Here is a 24800-nt window from a genome sequence, read left to right on the forward strand (position 1 = left end):
CTTACTCTGTCCCATCCACGAATACTCATTTAGAACAATAATTTGGTAAATTTATTCATCAAGAAAAAGCAATAAAAAGAAGAAGAATATGCCCACAAATAAATAAAATCACTTGAATAATTTTTTGCTGTACACCAAAGATGTATACACAATGACACAACTCCATTCAATAGGGATATAAAATATATTTATCAAAAGGTTTGTGCAAGAACATTGTAACAATGCTATTTGTAACAATCACCGAACGAAAAAAGTTAGTGAAATAGAAAAATCTGGTATGTTCCAAAATGGAATACTGTAGAGCAATAAGAATGAATACTTTACAACTACATGTAAAAATATGGATTACTTTCATAAACTTTTGCATGAAAGAAACCAGACAGAAGTTAAGATCTCTTTGGTGGATTGGTAGAAACTGAACAGCAGTTTCGATCAATTTGAAGCTTCTGGTGTTCTGATAATGTTCAATTTCTTTATCTAAGTGCTGGTTACTCAGATATGTTTAATCTGAAAAATAATATGTGTGTTTTTGTACATATATATCATTTAAATATAAAGTTTTTTAAATTAAAAAAGAGAAATTTTTTCTGAATGAGAGAATATTAGAAAATATAATCTTGTAATATAATGGATTGTGATAGGTAAATTTTGTATCAACTTGGCTGTATGAGGATACTCAATGGATTGGCAGTTAATACATAGTAAATGCCCCTTCATGTTGTGAAATAAAATCTAGTCAACTTTAAAATGGAATCTGCTGTGAGCGGCCAATCAGTTGTAAGAAGATCAGGCTGGAGTGTCACTCCATCACTCCATTATACAGATCACAGACCTAAAGTAATTAAGAGGAAGCTTTCTTAGTGGCGCACCCTATATCCTATATAAGTGGATTCTGTGGAGAAACTATCTTGGTTATTGCTGGGTCAGAATCCTGCATCTGATTCATCAACCTCAGGTTTTTTGGACTTGAGTTCATGGTCTACCATATTGCCTGTTGACCCTGGGAGCCATCAGCCCCCTGACACCTGATCTGCTATCTTTGAATTCCTCAGACTCTGCAGCTATCAGCCTGCAAGCTTCCTGCTTCATCCTCCCATTTAATGGTTTGCCTTCATGTATCCTAGCTTGTATTTCAGCTTCATGCTTCCTAGTTTGTCTTCTTGCTTCTTGGTTTATCTTCATACTTACTGGTTCATATTTTTTGCTTTTTGGTTCTTCAGCCCTTTAGCTATGAGAGTCAGGAGAAGCCTCCAGCTAAACATCTTCCACAGACTTGAACTGGGCTGAACTTACCTGCTTTTATACTTGTGTGAAAGATTTTCTTGATAGAAAGTTCACAGTTTTTACATATATCTCTGGTTTTACTTGTCTAGAGAACCCAGCCTGACAGAGTGGATACACCATAGGATGAGAAGTAAATAACTAGATTGAATGAAAATGAAGAAATGGGAACTAGAACTTTTTACATTTAAATATTAGATGCAATATATCTCAATTTTATAAATGATAAAGTATTTACTCTATTGTCCCTATATGATACCTCCTTCCCTCTTCTTTATATATATTGGTTGTGAATACTTTTGTCAACTACATGATAGTATTAATATGTTTTGGCCACTACTTCTCTGAACAAAAGATGCAAGTAGTTGGTTTTCAAATACACAAATAAGAACAAACTATAGAATAATGAACAATATCAAGATTCATTGAATATCAAGATTCATTGAATAATGAACAATATCAAGATTCATTGTTATATATTAACCAGTTTTTTCATTCTTATGTAATGGTAATTGGCAATTCTTCCCAAGCATGTATTTTTCTCTTTCTGAAATGGAGTGGTTTAAATGCTAAATCACTCAAAATAGACTACAGAAGTCTTTTCATAAGGACTAATAAATCTAGCATAAAGTGGGGATGATATTTTATTTCTTTTTGTTTACTTTCTAGCTTTGTCTAATACCTGATTGATGTGCTAATAAGAAAAGGAAAAATAAGGGGACCATCTGGTGTACAAAGGATTTATAATCTTAGAATACTTTGGATCTGTGTGTGCTCTCAACTAAATTATGAAGAATAAACAAGTTAGCCAAGACATTTGCATGAATTTAAAATACCCATGCTTAATCAGAGAAGTGAACTTGAGGTCTGGAAAAGCTAAATTTTATTGTATGCTTTATTCTTCACCCAAATTGTAAACTTTTAACCATGTAAATACCCTATATAAACTGCCACAATGTCCACATTTTACTAAAGAAATAGTTTTCTTCTTCAATAATGACATAATTTTAAGAGACTATACAACCTATGAAAATTAGCATAAAATATCTGTTCAAATTTTAGCTCTGTATCCTATAGATTCCTACAAGTATTCCAAAATCAATGGCTTATTACTATATTTGTCCTAGACAAATATCAGCAGTTGCATTTCTCAGGCTAAAATGTACTAAGTAATTACCCTAAACCAAATAAAAGTTTAGTTTCCTTAAAACACAAGGTAGGTACAACTAATCTTGAGTTAGGTTAGCAAAACTATGAAACTTGGAGGCATTCGGAGGAGGATCTCAGTAAAGGGTGAAATAATTACGGTAGGTTTTTTTTTTTATCAGTTTGGATGGGCTGGGATTCTTCCATGATCAGATCTAACATCTGTGATGGAATTATCTGTGGGGAAGATTGAAGTTGAATTCTACCTCCTTAATCTGGTCACAGTCTTGGAACAGACGAGGGAAGTTTGATTTGGGGAGTGGCCACTGTGCAGAAGCTACCTCACGTCTACTGCTGAATATGGATTCTGCAACTGTTTGTGATCACTCAGAGCCTCACTTCTCACTAACACTTTACCAAAGGTGTTGGTATTTTGGGTATTAACTTTGTCACCTCACACCATGGATTATCATGCTGTGTTGGGTGTTATCTTTGTCACTTCACACCTCCACACCAACAATGGCAGAAGCTAAGTTCTCAGTGCCCTCAATGGTGATCACATGTTGATATTCGTCTTTCTACAATTTGTCAGGATCAAAAGTGTAGAGAAGTTGGTTGGTTGGAACTACTTATAATAGACAAATTGGTGAAGGAAAGAGATGAATTCAGAGCTTCAGAAGGAAGGCTCATCTGCCACATAAATAACTCAAAACTTTGAAAGAAAGCCTTATCTCTTCTAGTAACATAACCCATATTGCTTGAAAATAAAGCTCTGCAAGGGATGTCTAGTTGTCCACAGATGGGCATTGGATCCCCATCACGTGGTCCCCTCATTCACGATGATATGATTTTTTTCTCCCACCGCCTTTGGTGCTTGAAACCTGGTCCCCTCGGCCCTTCATTATCCCACATGTTGGTGTGCTGTTTCCATATGGGTTGTGTTGCTTCTCTACTAGATGGCCGCTTGTTTACTTTCAAACCTTTAAGATCCCAGATGCTATATCTCTCGATAGCCGGCCACCATGAGCCTTCTTCACCACACTTAATTATGCACACATTCGTCTTCGGCATTTATGTGGAGTAGGTGATCACACAATGATGGTTTCTGTTCCTTGGTGTCTGCTACCTCATCCCTTCAACACCTTGTGTTCACTTAGGCTTGTATGCTTCTTCTCTGTGGGCTTTGTTGCTTCCGAGCTAGATGGCTGCTTGTTTTCCTTCAAGCCTTTAAGACCCCAGATGCTATATCTTTTGATAGCCAAGCACCATAAGCTTTCTTCACATTTGCTTATGCACACGTCTGTCTTCAGCAAACTTGTCAGGAGGGTGGGTATCATGAAATGAGTATTTAACTGAGCAAGGTGCTCTTGTATTAAGGAAATGCGTGCGAGGAGGTCCAATGTCCACCTGCTACCTTTCTAATAAACTTATAAATTGCAGAGGGGTAGTGGGGAGGAGATGAGTCATTCAGGGTTCAGTGTAGAAAAAATGAAACTCACAACCTTCCTCTAGTTCTTAAACGCTTGTCTCCTCAACTATCACGATCCCAATTCTACCTTGAAAACTTGGTTAGACCAGAGGGTGCACAGCGGTACAGATGGGAACTGGAAACACAGGGAATCCAGGACAGACGAACCCCTCAGGACCAGCAGAGAGTGGCAATACCGGGAGGGAAGGGGGAATAGAAAGGGGGAACCGATCACAAGGATCTACATATAACCTCCTCTCTGGGGGATGGGCAACAGAAAAGTAGTTGAAGGGAGATGCCAGGCAGTGTAAGATAAGATAAAATAATAATTTATAAATTATTAAGGGTTCATGAGGGATGGGCGAGCGGGGAGGGATGGGGAGAGGAAAAAGGAAAATGAGGAGCTGATTCCAGGAATCCAAGCAGAAAGCAAATTTTGAGAAGGATGAGGGTAACGAATGTACAAGTGTGTTTTACATAATTGAGGTATGTATGGATTGTGATAAGAGTTGTATTAGCCCCAAAAATGATTTAAAAAAAGAAAATGTTTTAAAACCGATTGTAGTGGTGATTGTAACACTCTTCTGGATGTAATTGAACTATTGAATGATGAGTGGATTATATGCCAATAAAACTTTGGGGGGGGAAACAAAAGAAAGCTCAAGAGATTTATCATATAAGTAGCTGAATTATAATGCCTGCTTAATTCTCTAGAATGGTGTATGATGTTAAAGTGAGGGGAACAATTGGAAAGAAATGCTACCCTGAAATGTGGGATGGGGACATATGGGCTGATCATCTGGAAGATTGGGACATTGAGCCCCCAGATTCTATTGCTCCACTCCAGCCACCAGCGCCACACCTCCAATCAGAAGAGATTGTCACTAAAACCATTACCTACCCTGCCTCCTGAAAACACGTATACACACAAACATATAACATATATACTGGAGTATAAGCCGCGTTTTTCAGCACATTTTAAATACAGTTTTGTAGTAAAATTAGGTGCATTGGCTGATATTCTAGTCATCTTATATTCGAATATATATGGTACGAAAGGAAATTAGCACAATTATGGTGCCCGGGGCTGTATCTGGAGCATTGTCCAAAACATATACATTACAAAATATTGCTGCAAATTGCCAGGAAACATCCTCACCATTCATTATTGCTTCTAGACTTAGAACTAGACTTAAGTCACAGTGTGTACCCAAAGGAGAAGTACAGATGGCAACCTAGGAAGACGTGGGCTATACTCCTAAAGAATGGGTAAATTTTTCTAATATGTTCATGCAGAAACCTGGAGAATATATGTGGGAATGGTTATTAAGAGTCTGACAATCTAATGGATGATATAGAAAGGGCAGTAGATGATGGTGTTAATACATTCAGAATTCTCACAAGGGACAAATGTCTTGTACTTGGAGGTGGAGCAACTGAAATTGAGTTGGCCAAACAGATCACGTTATATGGAGAGACCTGTCCGGGACTTGAACAGTATGCTATTAAGAAATTTGCAGAGGCATTTGAAGCTATTCCCCAGGCATTGGCAGAAAATTCTGGTGTTAAGGCCAATGAAGTAATCTCTATGCTTTATGCAGTACATCAAGAAGGAAATAAAAATGTTGGGTTGGATATTGAGGCTGAAGTCCCTGCTGTAAAGGACATGTTGGAAGCTGGTATTCTGGATAATTACCTGGGGAAATACTGGGCTATCAAACTGGCTACCAATGCTGCTGTCACTGTACTTAGAGTGGATCAGATCGTCATGGCAAACCCAGCTGGTGGGCCCTAAGCCGCCAAGTGGAAAGAAAGACTGGGATGAAGACCAAAATGATTGAATAGCTTAATTTTCCCCTTAAATTTGAGTAGTCTGTAGTCTAGGAATTACCCTATTTTCTTATTCTCCTTAAGTTAAATGCTTTGTGCTTATATCCAGCTGGATGATATAATAAATATGTTGTTCTTATCAAAGCAAAAAAATTTTTTAAAAAGAGTATGGGAAAATTGTGCAAATAACATAAGTTTGGCTCAATCTGAATGTACAGATATGGGCCCACTAAGCAAGGAGGGTAAGAGGGCAGGTGTGTGGGAAAAAGGGAAAAAAAGAAGTACCCATGGGGTTTACTGGAATCCTATCACTGTGCTGATGAGATGTACTATGAAACTACATATAGTACATATTTTCTTTGTGTTATATTCCACAAATCAAAGGGGAAGTAATAATTTAAATAAATTTTTAAAAGAAATTGATGGTCACAGCCTTAAAACGCTCCAGATGACTTACCAGTCAGACCTAAACTTTGGTCTGAGTGGTTATAAAATGAAGAAAAGGTAAAATTTTAAACTGACTTAAATTCTTTTGTGACACAAACTAATTTTAAACACTAAAGAGTGTGTGTGTGTGGGTGGTCATAAATTATCATTATTCTAAAGCATCGAGGCATTCAGATTAGACAATAAATGGTGAGTTAGTTTATTGTGCCAATCTGACCAATAAACACATGTGGGGTTAATTGAAGAGCGGAGAGATAAATGGCTTGGTGAGCCTTGCCTTTCGAGTTCTTGGGTCTCTTGCTTTCTGATAGTCGGACCAGGTGCAGCTGCCTTAGCAGTTCCTTGCTTCAGCTGGCCAGGCTCACTTCCTACAAGACATCCCTGAGGAAAAGCCACATGGACCTACCCCAAAGTAACCCTGGGTGCTGGAACAGCTGTGAGGAGACCCCTACCAGCGCTGAGATGCTTACCCATTCACTGATAGAGCTTTCCTCCTGCAGTCCGCATCATAGTGTGTGTTTTGTGAGATGGAGTAGGCTTATCCTAAGCCGCTTATGTGGATTAGTGTCGGACATATGTGCTAATGTTGGCCTTGTGGGCTTGGGCAGCACTGGGTTGGGATGTTTTCTTGATGCACACTTAAGCTTTATATAAAACTCCCTCTTATACATATGGATTTCTGTGGATTTGTTTCTCTAAGGTACTGAGATGAACACAAATGGTTAAACCAAATTACTATGGATATGTAATGGACGGAAAAGACAAACAACAGTAATGTACGTGCTCACATTGTTATGTAAGGACGTGATGAAAATGCAATGTCTGCTGAGGGAGTGTTTGTGCGGATAGTCTTCTGCAAGGAGGTCGGGGATTGATAGGAAGAAAGTGTGGTTTTGGAACAGTTTGTTAGTCAAGCATAACTTTATCTGTGAAAGCTCGACTTTGTTCCCAGAAATATGAAGCTCACTCTATTTTCCCTCTTGTACTCTCTAGCGTAGTTGATTTTCCTTCAGTAAACCTCTCTTTTTAACTCCTAAGAGATTGCAACAGTTTCTCCCTTAACAACCCACACTTGTTTTGCCCACGTGCATAGGTTCCAGTAAACACAGCCGTCTGCTAGCAATTCTTTGACATTTAATGTTCACCCTATAGTGTATCCACTGTCCTGTTATTGAACATTTTATTTCTCCTCAAATGACACTTCCCCCAAAGCCATTTCGTTCCTGTTAGAAAAGCAGAGTGATTTCCACCTGGCTCATTGGACAACCACTGTGGTGGGGTTGTTGACGGAACTCTCCAGCTGGAGCACTTCCTTTTGTAGTTGACTTTTCCTGGGAGTCCCAGCCTTAGCTTGAATTGAAAATGTAAACCACTATTTATGGCCCCAAGAAGCACAATCCTTATGTAATGAATTGTAGGATCAGCATATCATGTATTGATCAGTATTATTGTTTAATTAAAAGCCAACCAACTTATTTTTTTCTGAGGTGGCATAGTGTAGGGCAAAGTGAACAGGGGTTCAAAATCAGAGAATTGGGATTGAAGTCTAGCTAAGCTGTTAATTGCCTAGGGAAAACTATTTCATCTTCCTCCAATTTCAACTTCATGAAATATAAAATGTGAAATGTTCACAAATTTTATATTGTTGGAAGATTCAGTAACAACTATGAGAATGAAATTTGTGAATGCAAAAGCATTATATACATATAAAGTGGATAACTTGACATTGTAATTGTCCTGCCTCATATCCCCTCAGACCACCCCTGAGTTTACCTGTAGCTCTTTCTGTTTTTGAGTCCCAGTGTGTCAGGCTGGGTTTACTAGAGAAACAAATCCAGGGACACTCATATAAATGTCCCTGAAAGAGTAAGAAAGAGCTTTGTATCAAGAAGTAATTATATATCAAGCAAACATCTCAGCCAAGTCCAGATCAAATCCATAAGTCTGATACTAGTCCTTAAGTTCTTCTTCAGACTCTTGCAGCCACATGCTTTGGTGCAAAATACAGGAAGACCACAGGCTGGTGGGTGCAATGTCTTATGGATCCAATGGCTATGGACACATCTCCAGGGCTCACACAGGTCTCAGCATGGCTCTGCAGCAAGAGGATGAAGGCAGAGAGAGGAATGTCCTACCTCCAGTGAGCCATTTATCTCGGTGGCACCTCCAAATGAGGTCATCAAGCGGCGACTTGATTGACAAGCTGAACACCACCCATATTTTCTATGAGTGCCATGTTGGCACAAAAAAGGATCATACCCAGCTTAAGTTCCTAAGGCGCCCTGCTTCTTTGCCTGAGGGCTTTCTTTGGCACCTTGGGAGCTTGCTTAGCTATTCAGGTACAGACAGAATTTGGGGAAATTAATGCTCCTTAAGGTCAGACCCAGACAATAAGGGACAACTGCCAGCCTCCTTCGTTCTTTGTGGTGTTTTAGGATGCAAAAGAGACCACCGTTTCAAATACAATTCAAGGAGAACATTTATTAAGTCTTAAGAGACCAAGATAGAGACGCATCATCCAGATGAGGGAGGCTATTAGCTTGAGGTCAAAATGGTGTCCAAGGATGCAAGTCAGGAAGGCAGTTCAATAAAGGAAAGCATCACGAATTCATGATTTGTGTCAGATCAATATAGCACAGTTACATGAGGGACTATAGGACCATGATTGGAACATGTACATTATGTTAGATAAAAGGGTTTATAAGATTGCTCCTGGGCCTTCTGACCAATGCAGTCAGGGTGAGATGGAGTGGGCATGACTCATGACTATTCAGTCCCCTGCACTGTTCCCAGTACGGTGACCTCCATCAAGGATACACATAGGCAAGCCCTTAAAAGAGACTGCCCCTCCCTAGGCTGACCAGGTAATATATTTTCTAAAGCACTATTCCTGAGAAAAAGATTTTCTACATCCTTGGTTAATTATCAGAAAGAATTCAAAGGAGACAATCTATCTGGGGACTCTGAAAATGGATTTGGGGGCTGTTACTACCATCCCTAACCCTTTGCACACCAGGGAACCCAAAATGTAAATTCTAATACAGTCGGAAACTTCTAGAGTATATTTCGTGCTGTTTGTCACTGAGTTCACAGCAGTCTTAAACCTCAGTTGGCCATCCTGTAATTTATTTCTTTAGATATCCTCTACTGGATTTTCTTCTTTTTGGTTTCACTTATCCCACTTCCTCACTTTGCAGCCTTAGATCATTTCCCAAATAAAACACGTACACCTTAATTTTGAGTCTTCTTGGAGTGAAGAATGGGTCAATGTAAGACATTAGTAAAGATTCTTGAACATCCTTGGGAATTAATCCTCCTGTCCAGAAGCCTGATAGCCAAAAGGGAATCTCTCTCTGGGTTCCTATCGATCTGCAAAGGGCATGTTATTCTTCAGTATTGTCTCAGGGAGTCCAAGTCTTATTTCAGCACCCGAGGTGATTGCAGAATCCGTATTATGCCTGCAGCAAGTCCTGAGACCAATTGCAAAACTGCATTACTGAGGGTGGTGCTTTTTCATTTTGATGAATTTTCAAATGTATATTTTGCACACTATTAAAATAATTTGTTTTACATTTGTACTAGTTTATTTAATGCTTGTATTTATTCAATAAATAGTGTTGTTTCTTAATGTGTCAAAAATTGTTTGCTGTGGATATGTTGATAAAGATATACACAGAGCATGTTCTTATAGATTTTTTATTTTACTAAGATGAATATTAAAGCAGCAATTAGATAATATGCTTTTTAATTATAATTGTGATAAATGGCATCAAAGAGAATATATAAATTTGTCTGGGCTTCTGAGCTTTTAATGACCAAACACATGTGAACAAAATATAGAGTTATTGAAACACTCTTAGACTTTTTGAAGTTCTTAACATGCTTGATACCTATGTAGTTGATCACTTTGTCTGAGAGTGGAAGATTATATTGATATGTGAATCAAATCTGTTACAACAGCACAGTGGCCATCAGTGCTATTAACTGGTCCCACAGAATATTTACTGCTGCCTGTAATGGCAGAATTAATTATTAATGGGGGTACTCTCCCAAATAATTTCACCCTGTGCAATTTACAGAAAGAAGTTTGTCAAGTATGTGTTTAGCACAAAAGCACACCCCCCTTTGGTTTTAATAAAAGCTATAGACACTTTCTATCTTCAACCCTATGTTAAATATAATAGCAATGGTTTAATGTCATAAAACATAGCGAGGAAGACTGCTGAGACTTGGTTATAATCAATTTGCTCCAATCCTGGCTTAGGTGAAAATTTATTGCTAAATCACCTTTTTAGAGCTGCTTTGGCTATTTAATATTGATCTCAAAATGATTAAGAAGTAGAACACTATTGATTTTTAAACAACAAAAAGTCCTTTAATGAGTGTAAGAATGAGATTGCAAAATTTTTAGGTCATAGAAGTAGATTTCAATAATGCTCATTAACTCATAGAGTTGAATTTGAAAGTTATACAGTTCTTTTGTTGAGGCTGGAAATTCTAACAAGTTTACCAGTTTGCTAACTGTGGAATGAATGATACGTACATACTTTTAAATATTGATGTGATACAAAAATATATACTAAGATTTGACTATGACTACAAAGAATTTGGATCTTAATGTCATCATTAAATCTCAGAAAACATCTGTTGAGTAGAGGCATACAATGATTTCTCTTAGTCAATATTTTCTGAATTATTCTCTGACCATGCTCAGGTCCTGGACATGCCCCAATAGTCTTTCTTGCTGCTTTAAAGTCATCTCAGCTTTCTTATGGAGAAAGATCAAAGAAGAACTCTTTGTGACATTTGTTTATTCAGGTTCACATTTTTGTTTATTTGAGACAACTGAAATTTATTTGATCAATAAAGTAATTAATCTGATTTAGACAAAAAATCTTCGAGAGCTTTGCAGAATTTTCAGGTTCCTGTCTGCATCCTCTTCCCTATTTCAGAAAAAGGTTCTCAGCTTAAAGAGCATGTGGGAAAAACCTCCACACATTTGCATATGGCTATTGCCTCAATATGGACACTCTTCATTCCATGTCTAAATGTTCCTGAGTATGCTATTGTGTTTATTTTTTATGCTACCTTACATAAGTGTTGAGTTCTTTCTTTAGGAAATAATATGTTCGTTTTTCTCTTCTCCTTTCTTACAATCCTTTGTCCTCTTAGTTATTTTTTTAATCTTCTAGCACTAGCTAAGTACATGAGTTATTACCCTTAATTGGACCCTTAACATAACAAATCCAACAAATACTCTAAAGGTGAAAAGAAGTGAGCTTATATAAAATTGTTCTCATTTAAATTTAACTCCCACTCCTCTATATGTTTTCTACAATACCTTCAGAATTCCCAAACTATTTTTCTTTAATGAAATCATTTATTTAAAACAAATCTTTGTTTGCCACACCTTCTTTTATTAAAAGATCATTTTATTGGGGGCTCTTACAATGCTTGTTACAATCCATACACACTCTCTTAAATTTCCCTGTCAGTGGTAAATTTTGCCAATAGAAATTTTGTGAAAAATTTAAAATTCTCTACCATTGTGTTACCCCATATCTCTCCCCCTCCAGCCCCCAATCTTGCAAGCTCTTCTTTGTAAATTCCTCTTCATACTCATGCAACACATTCAATGACACTGAATGCAGGAAGATCACAGGCCAGTGGGTGGAAAGTCACAGTGGAAACATTTCAATGCTGGCAGGGGTCACCATGTGGCTCCTCTAGCTCCAGAGCTCTAGGCTAGCTCCATGTTTCTTGTAAGCAGGAATGTCTCACAGGGAGGGAGTGTTCTGCCTTCAGCAAGCTATTTATCTCTTTAGTGCCTCCAAATGAGGTCATCAAGCTGCAACCTAATTGACAGGGTTAACTCCACCCCTGCATCCTTAATAGTCTCAAATTGACAACAGATTATGTAACTACCATAGTGATGGTTTCCCTTTGTAAGCTGCTGATTCTTTGTAAACCCTTCAATGCTGTGTTCGATCGGGTTGACTAGAGAAACAGATCAAGGGGCACTCATATATGTGTAAGAAAAAAGATTTATATCAAAGAGTAATTATATATTAAGAAAACACCTAACCAGTCCAGATCAAGGCCATAAGTCCAATTCTAGTCCATAAATTCATTTTCACGACCACACAGGACAGACAATGATGCAAAATGCAGGAAGATCACAGGCCAGTAGGTGCAAAGTATTGTGGATCCTGTGGCTCCAGGGCTCTCACAGGTCTCAGTGTAGCTCCACATGGCTTGTCCACAGGAAGGTGAAAGCAGAGAGAGCGAGGGGGAAAAAAACCCATATCTTTAAGTATTTATATCAATATGCCATTTATGGTCTACTTTTTTATAGCAAATAAGTTAAAGATGATGCCTCAGAAAAGAAAGTAAAAATTAAATGGCAATATAATAATAATAATTTTACTAAATCTATAATGAATATTTACACTAAAGATTTATCTCACTTTTGAGATAACCAGTGTATTGATATTTCCCATATACATATTTATATATTTGAGCTATGAGTTGTGGAACTTGGAAGAGAAAAGAAAGGTAAGTCTACTATAACTGTTCTTTGCTGGAGGATGTAGTAATAAGACCATCCATTCTCAATGCACGAATTTCAGAGGACGACAGAGGTGGTAGTTTTTGCAGTTGATAATTAACATTTCATCACCTGGCTCTGACATCCTGGCCATATATTATTTCCAACTCAAATTATAGGTTTTAGTTTTATAATGATTTTATTCTTATCTTCTTTAAGTATGAAAGCAAAGTTCAGTTGGCTTTATTCAAAAATAATTGACTTTTTATTATTTGAGGATTTAGTATTTGATGATTCATATCTTAATATTGTTCTGTTATTTATACTTATTAGCTAGTTCCTGCAGCTATAAAGCCTGTGCATATGCCCAATATAATTCTGTTCACACTATATTCAATAAATATTAGTTTATAAAGCAATAACAATATTGATTAAGATAATTCTAAATGACTGCCAATCTAATAGTAAAACTCTGAACTTCTTTATTATTTTCTTCTTTAGTCCTCTTTTACAACAACACATGCTGTATACTATGGACCATTTAAAACCTTTCTTAGTAGATAACATTTCCTAATGATATATTTTAAAGGAATTTTGATTTAAAGGACACACTGAATAAGAGTGCAGAAGAGAAAATTTATTCACAAAGACAGGAGGTTATTTAAACAAATGTCATAATTAGAAGGAACATTTCTGCAGACATCAGAATTTGAGAGAGAGGAGATTATCAAAATCTACTGAGAAAACATCATGTATTTCAAGACCAGAAAGTTTTATTTTGATATTAGTAAGTATCACAGAGTAAGACTTTTAAAAGTTGGAATAGAAAATATTTAAGAGAGACTTTATGTTGCCTAGGACTCCTATTCAATGGTAATTAAGTGTGGATTAGAGACAAAGTCATAAACACATATGTGCATAAAAGAGTTTTATATAAAGGGTAATTGTACATTAAGAAAGCATCCCAGCCCAGTTCAGTCCAGGCCCATATGTCCTATATTGGCCCACATGTCCATTAACAATCTATAAAGTCCTCTTCCGACTCATGAAATACATGCAATGATGCCAAATGCAGGACAGTTACAGGCCAGTGGGGAGAAATTCTTTGGATCTAGTGGTATTGTAAGAATATCGGTGCTGGCAGGGGTCTCTGTGTGGCTTCTCTGGCTTCAGAGGTCTGGTTACATGAAGGTAGTTCCATGTGTCTTGTCAGCTGCAATGTCTCCCAGGGATTGAGCAGAGAGAGAGTTGTCTCCCACCTCCAAGGAGGAAATACCTGATTTCCCAGAATTCTCAAGAGAAGCTCATGCCCACAGAGGCCTCATTGGCTATGACCTGAATGGCAGACTAGACTCCACCCCTCAATTCTTAATCCTCTCAAATTCCAAATTGACACCAGATTATGAAACTACCACATACAGTGACTTTGAAACTGAGGCAGAATTAGATGTTCTTCATTTTCTGAGAATGACATCTCTCCCTTTTTTGTGCCTAACCATAGAGGATAGTTGGAATTTGTGAGAGGGAAGAGAACAATAATAGGGAATTAGAAGGCTTCTGAAGTATGTTCTGCTGCTGGTGCCCCATTAATATTCCTTCATGACCTTTTAGTACTGAATTCCCCACTGCTTTCACCTGAAACTATTTGTTTAAGCGTCCTGGTGGTGTAGTAGGGTATTGTTGGGCTGACAATTGCAAGATCAGTAGCTAGAAACCACCAGCTGCTTCAAGGGGAGAAGATGAGGCTTTCTATCCCTGTAAACATTTAGTCTCAGAAATCCACAGGGCAGTTCTACTCTAAACTATAGTGTTGCTATGAGGCAGAATCAACTCAAGGGCAGTGGAAGACAAATTTGGGTCTTCATAGTCCATTTTGTACACCTTTGGACCTAGGTTCCAGTGCACTGGATATTCTTGAGCTCTCTACCCTACTGGATCACTTACCAGAAGTAAACCTCCCTCATGTCTCTGAGTTGTCTATTATTATTTTGCGAGGTTAATATTTCTTATATTTTAAAAATTATTTATATGGTTTATTAATCACTTTATAGAGGCCTCTTACAGGTAGCATGAGATTCCATAGACTAATCATATCAAGCAATATTGTACAATTGCTACCAAAATCAGTTTCAAAAAATTTCTTTTCTTCTTGAGCTCCTTAACATCAGCTCCCTATTATCCCCTTCTTGCTCCACCCTATCTGCCAGGAAAATATATATATATCCATATCTTACAACAACAAATATATCCATTCACATACAATTCTCTTGTTCACTTCCCTTGAGTGGGGTGATACAGTCATCAATGCTACCAGCTGCCCCTTACGCCCCTTCTCTTCCCTCTCTTCACATAACCACGGAACCGTTACTCTTGTTACTGCTTCTGGAAGATTATTTATCATAGCTTTCACGTATCGAACTATCTAAATTATAAAAATGAATATAAGCAAATATAACAAGATAACCGAGGTAAAACAAAAGCCATAATATGAGGGATACCCCTAAAAAAACTGGAAAAGCTCCACTGAGTGAAGCTTTTTCCCACTAGGCGAGCAACATGCAACTCGTTCTGAGTTAGTGCACAGTGGCATCATCTGGGAAGGTTCTCTCTAGTCATAGCGAATTTTTTCATAAAAGCAGTTTTGCTTGCACCTCATGTTTTTTTGATGGCTGATTTATGAGAACATCCCTGGGCTGTGAAATTTTGTTTCCTGTGTGGGAAAAATGCCACAGAAACTATTGTGATATTGAAAACAGCTTACAAGGGCAGCAGTATGGGAAAAGATCAAGTGTACAAGTGGTTTTCTAGTTTCAAAAGCAAGAGAAATATTGATTGGTGACAAACCTTGTTCTGGACATCTGTCAACTTCCTGAATGGATGAAAATGTGGACAAAATCCATGCACTTGTGTTTGAAGTACAAAGACGGATCATTGAAGAGATGAGTTAGTTATATGGACTATCTTAGAACTTGATTCAGCAAATTTTAATGAAATATTTGGGAATGAGAAGGGTCACTTCAAAATTTTTCCCTTGGGTTCTGACTACCAGGAAAAAAGCCTCAAGTGGAAATGTACCATGCTTTGAAAGAACAGCTCTGAAGCGGCCCAGACCTTTTCTCCAAGATTATTACTGGTGATGAGACATGATGCTATTCTTAGGATGCTGAAAGCAAACATCAATCAAGCCAGTGGAAGATATCTCTGTCACCTCTTCCAAAAATACTCATCAAGGGCAAGCAGATATCAAGATGATATTCATTTGTTTTGTTTCATTTTTTTATGTGAGGGGAATAGTGCATTTGGAGTTCATTGCTCTAGGTCAGACTGTTAATCTACTCTTTTATTTAAAGGTTTTAAAAAGATTGTGTAATAGTGTGAAGCTAAAAGGCCTGATTTGTGGCAGATGGAGGACAGGTTTTGCCACCATGACAATACACCTGCTCACACAGCCATCTCAGTGTACCAGTTTGGGGCAATAAACAGCATGTCTCTCTTGATGCACACACTTTATCACTAGACCTCACTCTGTGCGACTTCTTTTTGTTTCCACACATGAAGAGTGACATGAAAAGACAGCAATTTGATGAAGTAGAAGAGGTGAAGAAAAAAAATAAGGGAGGTGCTGTCAGCCATCCAAACAGATGAGTTTGACAAATATTTCCAAGAACTGGAATAGCAGATTTGACACCTTAAAAGTTCCCACTAATATTCCTGCAATCAGGGATGGAGCGGTCTACAGTCTCCCCCCCCCCCCCACACAAACACATTCACCACTGCCATTACATCTTTAGACTTTCAGTGTGACCCCTAGTGAGTAAGCCCCAACCAGTTCAGCTGAGGTGCCAGGTGCTGCGCCCCAAGTTAGAGGTCTACAATCTACAATTCGAATTGCATGGGCACTTCGTGGCTTCACTCCCATCACTGGTCTGTTCCACTCCCCTCTTGGTTTGCCCCCATGTGGGTGGGTCAGACCAGCTGCTCTCCCCAAACTGTATCTTCAGGGGTGTCCTCTGTAATTCTGTCATCTAAGAAGAGTATATGGCTCTCGAGCTGAGTCCACCCCTGCAGTCATCTCTGGGAGCGAGCTGTTCCGAGCAGGAACATCATCCTCAAGGATTGGCACACTGGAATGAGGTCTACTCTTGCTCTCCCTTTCCTATGGAAAAATATACAATACCTTCTCCTTGAGTGGGTCAGTGCCTGTTCCCCCATTGATGCTTTTCTTTTTCTTCTGTCACCCTTCTGTGGGCCTTGAGTTCATGTGAGGGGGGTGAGGAAAGGGGAGAGGTGCTTTTCAGCACAGGTGCTATCTGCATTTTTTTTGGATGACGTATGAATTACTGGGTTTGGTCTGGTTCTAGTCTATCTAGTGCCAGAGTATCTAATGCTCAATCGGGGAATGGCGTGTTGTGTGCATTTTCCCTTATGCCTGTTCTGCTGTTTTAACTTACCTGCGTGTACTCACGTTGTACTTGTTCTTTTGTGCGTGGCTAACTTCATTCTGCATAATATCCTTCAACTCTTTGCACGAGATGAGGAATTTCAATGTTACCTCACTATATTTTAAGGATGCATAGTATTCACTGTGTATATATACCAGAGTTTGTTTGTTTGCTTTAAATCATTTTATTGGGGGCTTGTACAGCTCTTATCACAATCTATCCATCCATCCATCCATTGTCTCAAGCACATTTGTACATATGTTGCCATCATTGTTTCAAAGCATTTTCTTTCTACTTGAGCCCTTGGTATCAGCTCCTCATTTTCCCCCTCCTTCCCCCTCCTTCCCTTCCTCCCTTATGAACCCTTGATAATTTACAAATTAGTATTATTTTTTCATGTCTTGCACTGTCTAATGTCTCCCCTCACCCCATTGTCTGTTTTTTAATCCACTCATATATTGATGGAAATTTAGACTAGTTCCATTTTTTTGCAGTTCCAACTGAGCAGCGATAGACATTGGAGAGCAGATGTATGGTAGTAGTCTGGGTCTTATTTCTTCTGCGTATATGCCTAGTAGTAGAGTTTCTAGGTCATAAGGTAACTTGATTTCCATTTGTTTTAGGTTTTGCCAGATCGCTTTACACAGTGGCTGTCCAGTGAATGAAAGTTCCTATCACACCACACCCTATTCAACCATTGTTGCTTTCTGCTTTTTTAAAAAATGAAATATCTTTGTGGGTGTATGGTGGTATCTCATAATTTTTTTGATTTTCACATCCTGGATGAATAATGATCAGGGATATTTTTAATATTTTTATTGGCCATTTGGGTCTCTTCCTCTGTAAATCTCCTCTTCAAGTCTTTTGCCCACCGCCTCAGTGGGTTGTTCATTTTCTTCTTCTTGTAAGCTTGTTGTAGATTTTAATAATAGCCATTTGTATGATATGTCATTATTAAATGTCTCCTCCCAGTCGGTGAGCTCTCTTATTGCTCTCTTGATGAAGTCTTCTGATGGACACAAGTGTTTTATCTTTACTGTGTCCCACTTGACTATTTTATCTTCCTCTGGGTGTGTATCCTTCCTAATAGCCCATGTATTCCCTGTGCTGAGATTCTTAACCTCTGTCCCAATTTTCTCATTGATGAGCCTGATAGTTTGGGGTTTTAACTTGAGGTCTGTCATTCACCTTGAATTGGTTCTTGTGCATAGAAAGAGGTAAGAGTCTTATTTCATTTTTCTGCAGATTAATATCTAGTTTTTCCAGCACCATTTGTTAGAAAGGGCATCTGCTTCCATGTGATATTATTTTTGTATTTTATCAAATATCAGTTGTCTGCTGCTGTTTTTATTTCTGGATATTCTATTCTTATGCATTGGTCTGAGTATCTAACATTATACTAGTACCATGCTGTTTTGACAACTGTGGCTGTATAATAAGTTTTAAAGTCAGGTAATGCAAATCTGCCCACTTTATTCTTCTTCTTGAGGAGTTATTTGCCAATTCTGGGCTTCTTCCCTTACCATATTAATTTGGTAGTCTGTTTTTCCATTTCTTTACTCTTTTTTTAAAATTAGGAATGCATTGAATTTATATGGTGCTTTAGGTAAGATTGGCATCTTTACAATACTGAGTTTTCTGATCCATAGGAATTTAATATTTTTCTATTTTGGTTTCATATAATAATATTCTGTAGTTTTCCTTGTACATATCTTTGCTTTTTTATTGGGTACTTTCCTAGATATTCCAATTTATGCTTAGCTATTGTGAAGGGTACTACCTTGACCTCTTCTTCTGTAATCACATCAGTTGTATATAGCAATCCATGTGATTTCTTCTTGTTGCTCTTGCATCCTGCCACTCTACCATATTCCTCTATTGCTTCCAGTACTTTTATTGTGGAGCGTTTAGAGTTCTCAATATATGAAATCTCATCATCTGCAAATAACGGTAATTTCACTTCTGCTTTCCCCAGATAAATACATTTGATGTCCTTCTGCTGTCTTATGTTCTTATCTAGGACCTCCAGGACACTATTGTATAAATGTGGGGGACAAGGGGCATCCTTGTCTAGTCCCCTTTTTCAGTGGGAAAGTTTTTGTCTTTTTTCCCATTAATTATAACACTGACTATTGGTTTTTCATATATGTCTGGTATTATATTGAGGTAATTTCCTTCCAAGCCTATCTTCTTGAATGCCTCAATTAGGAATGGGTGTTGAATGTTATCAAGTGCTTTCTAGGCATCTATTGATATTCTCATGTGGTTCTTTTCCTTTTTCTTGTCAATGTGATGGATAATGTTGATTGCTTTTCAGATGTTGAACCATTCCTACATCCCTGGTATGAATCTAACTTGGTTATGATGGATATTTATTTTATATACTTTTGTATTCTATTTGCCAATAGTTTGTTAAGGATTTCTGCATCTATGTACATTAGAGATATTGGCCTGTAATTCTCTTGTGGAGGCATCAGGGTTGGGCCTTTTTTAGCTAGTAGTTCCTTGATAATCTTATCTATTTCTTCTTTTGCTTTGGGTCTGTTCAAGTTCTTCACAGCTATATGAGATAATCTGTGGAAGGTTTGTTTTTCCAGGTATTTGTCCATGTCTTCCAAGTTCTTGTATTCCTTGCAGTACAGTCGTGCGTAGTACTGTGTAATTAGTCTTTAAATTTCATTAGGGTCCATTGTTATTTCTGATGTTTCATACCTCACCCTGGATATTGACATCTGTTCCTTCCTGTCCTTTGTTAGCTTTTCTAGCAGTTTGTCGATCATGTTGATCCTTTTGAAAAAACAGCTTTATACAGTTTTTTTTCCTTTTTTTGGTTTTACAACTCATTTATCTCCATCCACCTTCATTTTTATAATTTCTTTTCTTTTGCTATTAGAAGGATTATTTTGTTGACTCTGTTCAAACTGCTAAGGTTTTATGATAGGGTGTCAAACATAAGTCTTTCTTCCTTCTCCATATATGCATTTATCATTAAAAAGCATCCTCTGATAACTGCCTTTGCTGTATCCCATAGGTTTTGGTATATTGTATTCTCATTCTCATTAGTTTCTAGGAACGTCCTAATTTCAGTTCTAATTTGGGCCAATACCCACTACTTTTGAAGAAGTAAGTTATTCATTGTACAAATATTTGCCCTTGTTTTTTAAATCTTTCCTTTGCTGATTTATACCTTTATGGTGTACTCCGAATGCCCACTATATATTTGAACTTATTCAAGCTTGACTTGTGTCCCAGCATGTCGTTCATTTTCACATATGTGCCATGTGCACTTTGAAAAGATGTGATTTTTTTTGCAGTTGGTTGGAGCACTCTGAATATTTCTATCAGGTTGAGTTGTCTAATTGTAGAATTTAGTCCTGTATCCTCGTTGTTGAACTGCTTTCCTGCTGAACTGTCTTTCTTTGGAATGGTTTATTGAATTCTCCTACAATGATTGTAACATCTGTGACTTCTTTTTCATCTCTTAAAGGAATTTTTGGATGAATTTCCCAGGTCTCTTGTTGGGCACATGTATTTTTATTGTGCTAACTGGCTTTTGTTCTACTGATATCTTCAGCATTACATAGTACCCATACTTTTCTCTTGCTATACCCTACACCTTGAGATCGATTTTCTCAGAGATTATAATTGTAACTCCTGCTCTTTTAAGACAGTGATAAGATTGATATACTTTTCTCCAGTTTGATTCTCAACCTGTTTTTTTTTTTCTGTGAGCTTAAGAAGTGTATCTTGCAGCCAACAGTGGATGGGTTCTGTTTCCTAATCCAGGCTATTAGCCTTTGTCTTTTAAGGGGTGAATTCAGACCATTGAGAAATTGTATCCATCTGTGGATTCTTTGATATCATCTTGTACCTTTGTGTAAGATATTTTCCTACCTCTCTTTAGCAGTGTATGTGAGTGGGGATTCAGTCTTGCTTTCTTTTCACCATTGGGTCAATGATATCTTGGGTATTGCTTTCAGCATGTTGCCTCCTTGATAGTGTTACACTATGTGGTGGTCTCATGTTTGTGCTTTATGGTTGTTGGTCTTCTGTCCAAAGTGAGTTGGAAAGTAAGTTTTGTAGTGCTGTTTTTTAATAATATATATTCTAAATATTTCCTTGTCCAAGAAAACTCTTACCTTTCTATTTTGATGTATAGTTTAGTGGGATAGAGGCTTCTTGGGTTACCATTATTCTTCTTCAATTTTTGTAAGATGCAACTTCATTTTCTCCACTTCATGTTTTCTGCTGAACAATCTCAGCATATTTGTATCTGGTTACCCTTATAGGTGACTGTTTTTTCTCTAGCTGCTCTTATGATTTTCTCCTTTTCCTCAAAGTTGGATAATTTGACTATTATATGCCTTTGTGTGTTCCTCTTGAGGTTCAGTCTAATTGGTAGCCCTTTGCTGCGTGGGTTATTGTCTAATTCTCCTTCATTAAATATTGGAAGTTTTGTAAGGAATTCCACTGCTATTTTAGCTGTTGGTTTCTTCTCTATGTCTGGTATCCCCATTATTAAAATATCTATTGTTCCTCTTCACAGCATTGCTCATTGTTCGCAGATTTTCTTCAGCTTCTCCACATTTGTTAAATCCTGCTTGCCTATCTTCGGGGGCACTGGTACAAGTCTTTAAATCTATTGGTAAGGTCTGTTACCATTTTCTTAACTCCTGATGCATCATCCTTAAACTCTTGTATTTCCTTTTGGTACGTGAACTTTATCCTCTCTATTTTTTCCATCATTCTTAGGTATTGATTCCCTCATATCCTGAATAACTGTAAGAAGCATTCTGGAGATTTCTTTCTGTGGTGATTCAAAGTCTGCTTCTACTATATATGTTTCTAAATTCAGATCATCTTCAAATATTGCAGTTTGTTTCTTGTAGTGACTGCTGATGTGGGTAGTGGTTTCTTCAGCATTTGTTGTCTTTGGGGGTGCGATATGTTATGTGCGATATGTACAGAGGACAGTACTGGCTGGGTTCACATGTGGCTCAGTGGAGCTGCAGTGTGGTTTGGAGCTGCCAGGGTCACAAGCAGCAGATGTTTTGGGGTGGGTCGCAGTCTTGGGTCACTTGCTGCACTGACTGCAAGGTCAACTCAGGCTGCACTGGCTGGGTCTTCCTGACACAGGCTGCTCAGGTGGCCCTAGCAGAAGGTTGGGACCCATCATGGTCATGAGCCCATGATTGAACCAGTGGCCTGGGCCAGGTGGTCAGGGCTGGCCATATCCATGGGCCACTCAGGCTTCGCTACAGCCATGGATCTCTGCCAAGCATTGCAGATCACCAGCAAGTGGCACAGGTGGTGCAGAGTGGGTTTGCCCACTGCTGCTTGGCTGTACGTATGGGGGTGTAGGGTGGTTCAATCCTGTGGGTAATGTTGGCCCACATGCCAGAGCAGAGCCCTGGGATGCCATATATCCTGATTGCATGTCTTGGACCTCCCACTCAGCCTCCAAATCCCCCAAACAAGTAATTGCCTGTGGATTTCCTAAAGCAGTTATCCCTAGCTTGCTGCCATCTTCCTGGAAGTCCCTTTCTGAGTTATAGATTCTGCTCTTCCAGGTTTCTTATTGTGCTTATGCTCCATTTTTATGAAACACCTCATCAATGTAATAGTGTCATAAGGTAACTCATTACCCTCAAGCTGATGCTGACTCATACCAACTCTATTGGACAGAGTAGAACTGCTCTTGTGAGTTTTCAAGACTGTATCTCTTTACAGGTGTAGAAAACCCTGTCTTTCTCCCAAAATATATACCAAAAGTTATGGGCTAAACCTTTGGAAAATAAGAACAAAATATTATCTGTGGATACATAAAACCTAAGAAAATCAACTGAAAAACTTTTAGAGTTAGTATTCTATAAAACCCCAGGATAAAGATAAATAGAAATAAATCACTTTCATATGTACCAGAAAATACAATAGAAAATAAATGATTATATCAATATACAAACACAAAAAAGCACTATCCTAACAAGAAAATTCAGAATCTCTATGAATAAAACTGAACACTTAGTGAAAAATGGAAAATATTTTAAAAAATATAACATACTATACCTATGAATTAAAATAAAATATTTTGCATTTCTTGTCAACTTCATGTAAAGTCTTAGCATAGTCTCAATAGAAATTTGATGTAAATGACAGAATCTTTATTTATCAACTCTCACAATTAGTTTAAAGTTTAGTTGAAAGAGTAATTAAGCAAAAGTAATGAAGAAAGTACATTGAAAATAATTAAGCAGAAGTAATGAAGAAAGTATATTTTCAAAGCTTATCATAGTAATTAAGATCAGACAGTATTGGCAAAAGAATACACACATAGATCAATGGAGTAGAATGGAGATCTCAGCTAAACACCCACAAAAATATAAGCAACTGATTTTTAATGATATTTTAATGGAAACAATTGTAGATCCACATGCTGTTGTAAGAAATAACAGAGATTGTGCATATTAATCTAGTTTCACCCAATTATAATATTTTGGGAAGCCATAATAAAACATCACAACTAGAATATTGGCATTAACACCATCTGTGTTATTTTGGGTTGACTAGAGAAACAAATACAGTGACAGTTATATAAGACAGTCATATAAGAAAGAGTTTTATATAAAGAAGCAATTACATATCAAGAAATCATCTAGGTTCAGTCCAAGTAAAGTTCATAATTGTGATATGAGTCCATACGGCTCTCTTCAGACTCATGCACCCATATGCAATGATATAGAGTCCAGGAAGATCACAGGCCAGTGGATACAGAGTTGTGTGGAACCAAGGCAGCTCTCAGGATGGTCACTGGAGTCCCAGTAAGTATGAAGGCAAAAGAGGCTCTGGAGTAGGAAGACTCCAGGGTTTTCTTTATTAGAGGGCCACACATGTATGGAGACAGCATCAAGTTTGACTCCACCCCTACACAAGAGTATCCAGGTGACATAAAAACACCTAACTACCACACCATCCATCAATCATATTCAGATTTTCCAAGTTTTATCCGTATTTATGTATGTATGCATTGCCTGTGTGTATTTGTTTCCACATTGCTGTCAAGTCCATTTTGACTCATGATGACCCAACAAGGCAGTCGAATAGTCTCATTGTATTTGTACGGCTATAACTATTTATGGATACATACTGCCACATCTTCAAAGTCACTGCTGGGTTTGAAACATCTTGTATTAGGTTGGGTGGACTAGAGAAACAAATCTATGGGCACTCATATGTATAAGAACGAGCTTTATATCAAGAAGTATCAAGGAAGCATCCCAGCCCATTTCAACTCCAGTCAACTTCAGTACAAATCCCTATATTCCTCTTCAGACTCATTCAGCCACATGAAATGATACAGAATGCCAGAAGATCAGAGGTTGTTGGGTGCAGAGTTGTGTGACTCCAATGGTGGTGGGTGCATGGCAGCAATCAGCGTGAGCCAGCAGGAAGGTGATGGCAGAGAGAGAAGGGGAGGTTCCCAGGGCCCTCCTGATGAGAAAGTCATGCCCACAAGGAGGCCCCATCAGGCTAATACTTGATTGACAGGTGAATACCACAACTATACTTTTTGAGTTGACATGAAATTATGTAGCTACCCATACCTATATCTTGATTAGCAGCTTCACATTATGTGCTCTGT

The 24800-nt window shown here is 37.9% G+C and overlaps 1 pseudogene; it reads left to right on the forward strand.

Moving 5' to 3' along the window:
- The first annotated feature begins 5240 nt into the window (after positions 1–5240).
- Positions 5241–24800, forward strand: part of LOC142433318 (L-lactate dehydrogenase A chain pseudogene) — a 35559-nt pseudogene continuing 15999 nt past the window's right edge.

This window comes from Tenrec ecaudatus, chromosome X (assembly GCF_050624435.1).
Source record: "Tenrec ecaudatus isolate mTenEca1 chromosome X, mTenEca1.hap1, whole genome shotgun sequence".
Classification (NCBI taxonomy): domain Eukaryota; kingdom Metazoa; phylum Chordata; class Mammalia; order Afrosoricida; family Tenrecidae; genus Tenrec; species Tenrec ecaudatus.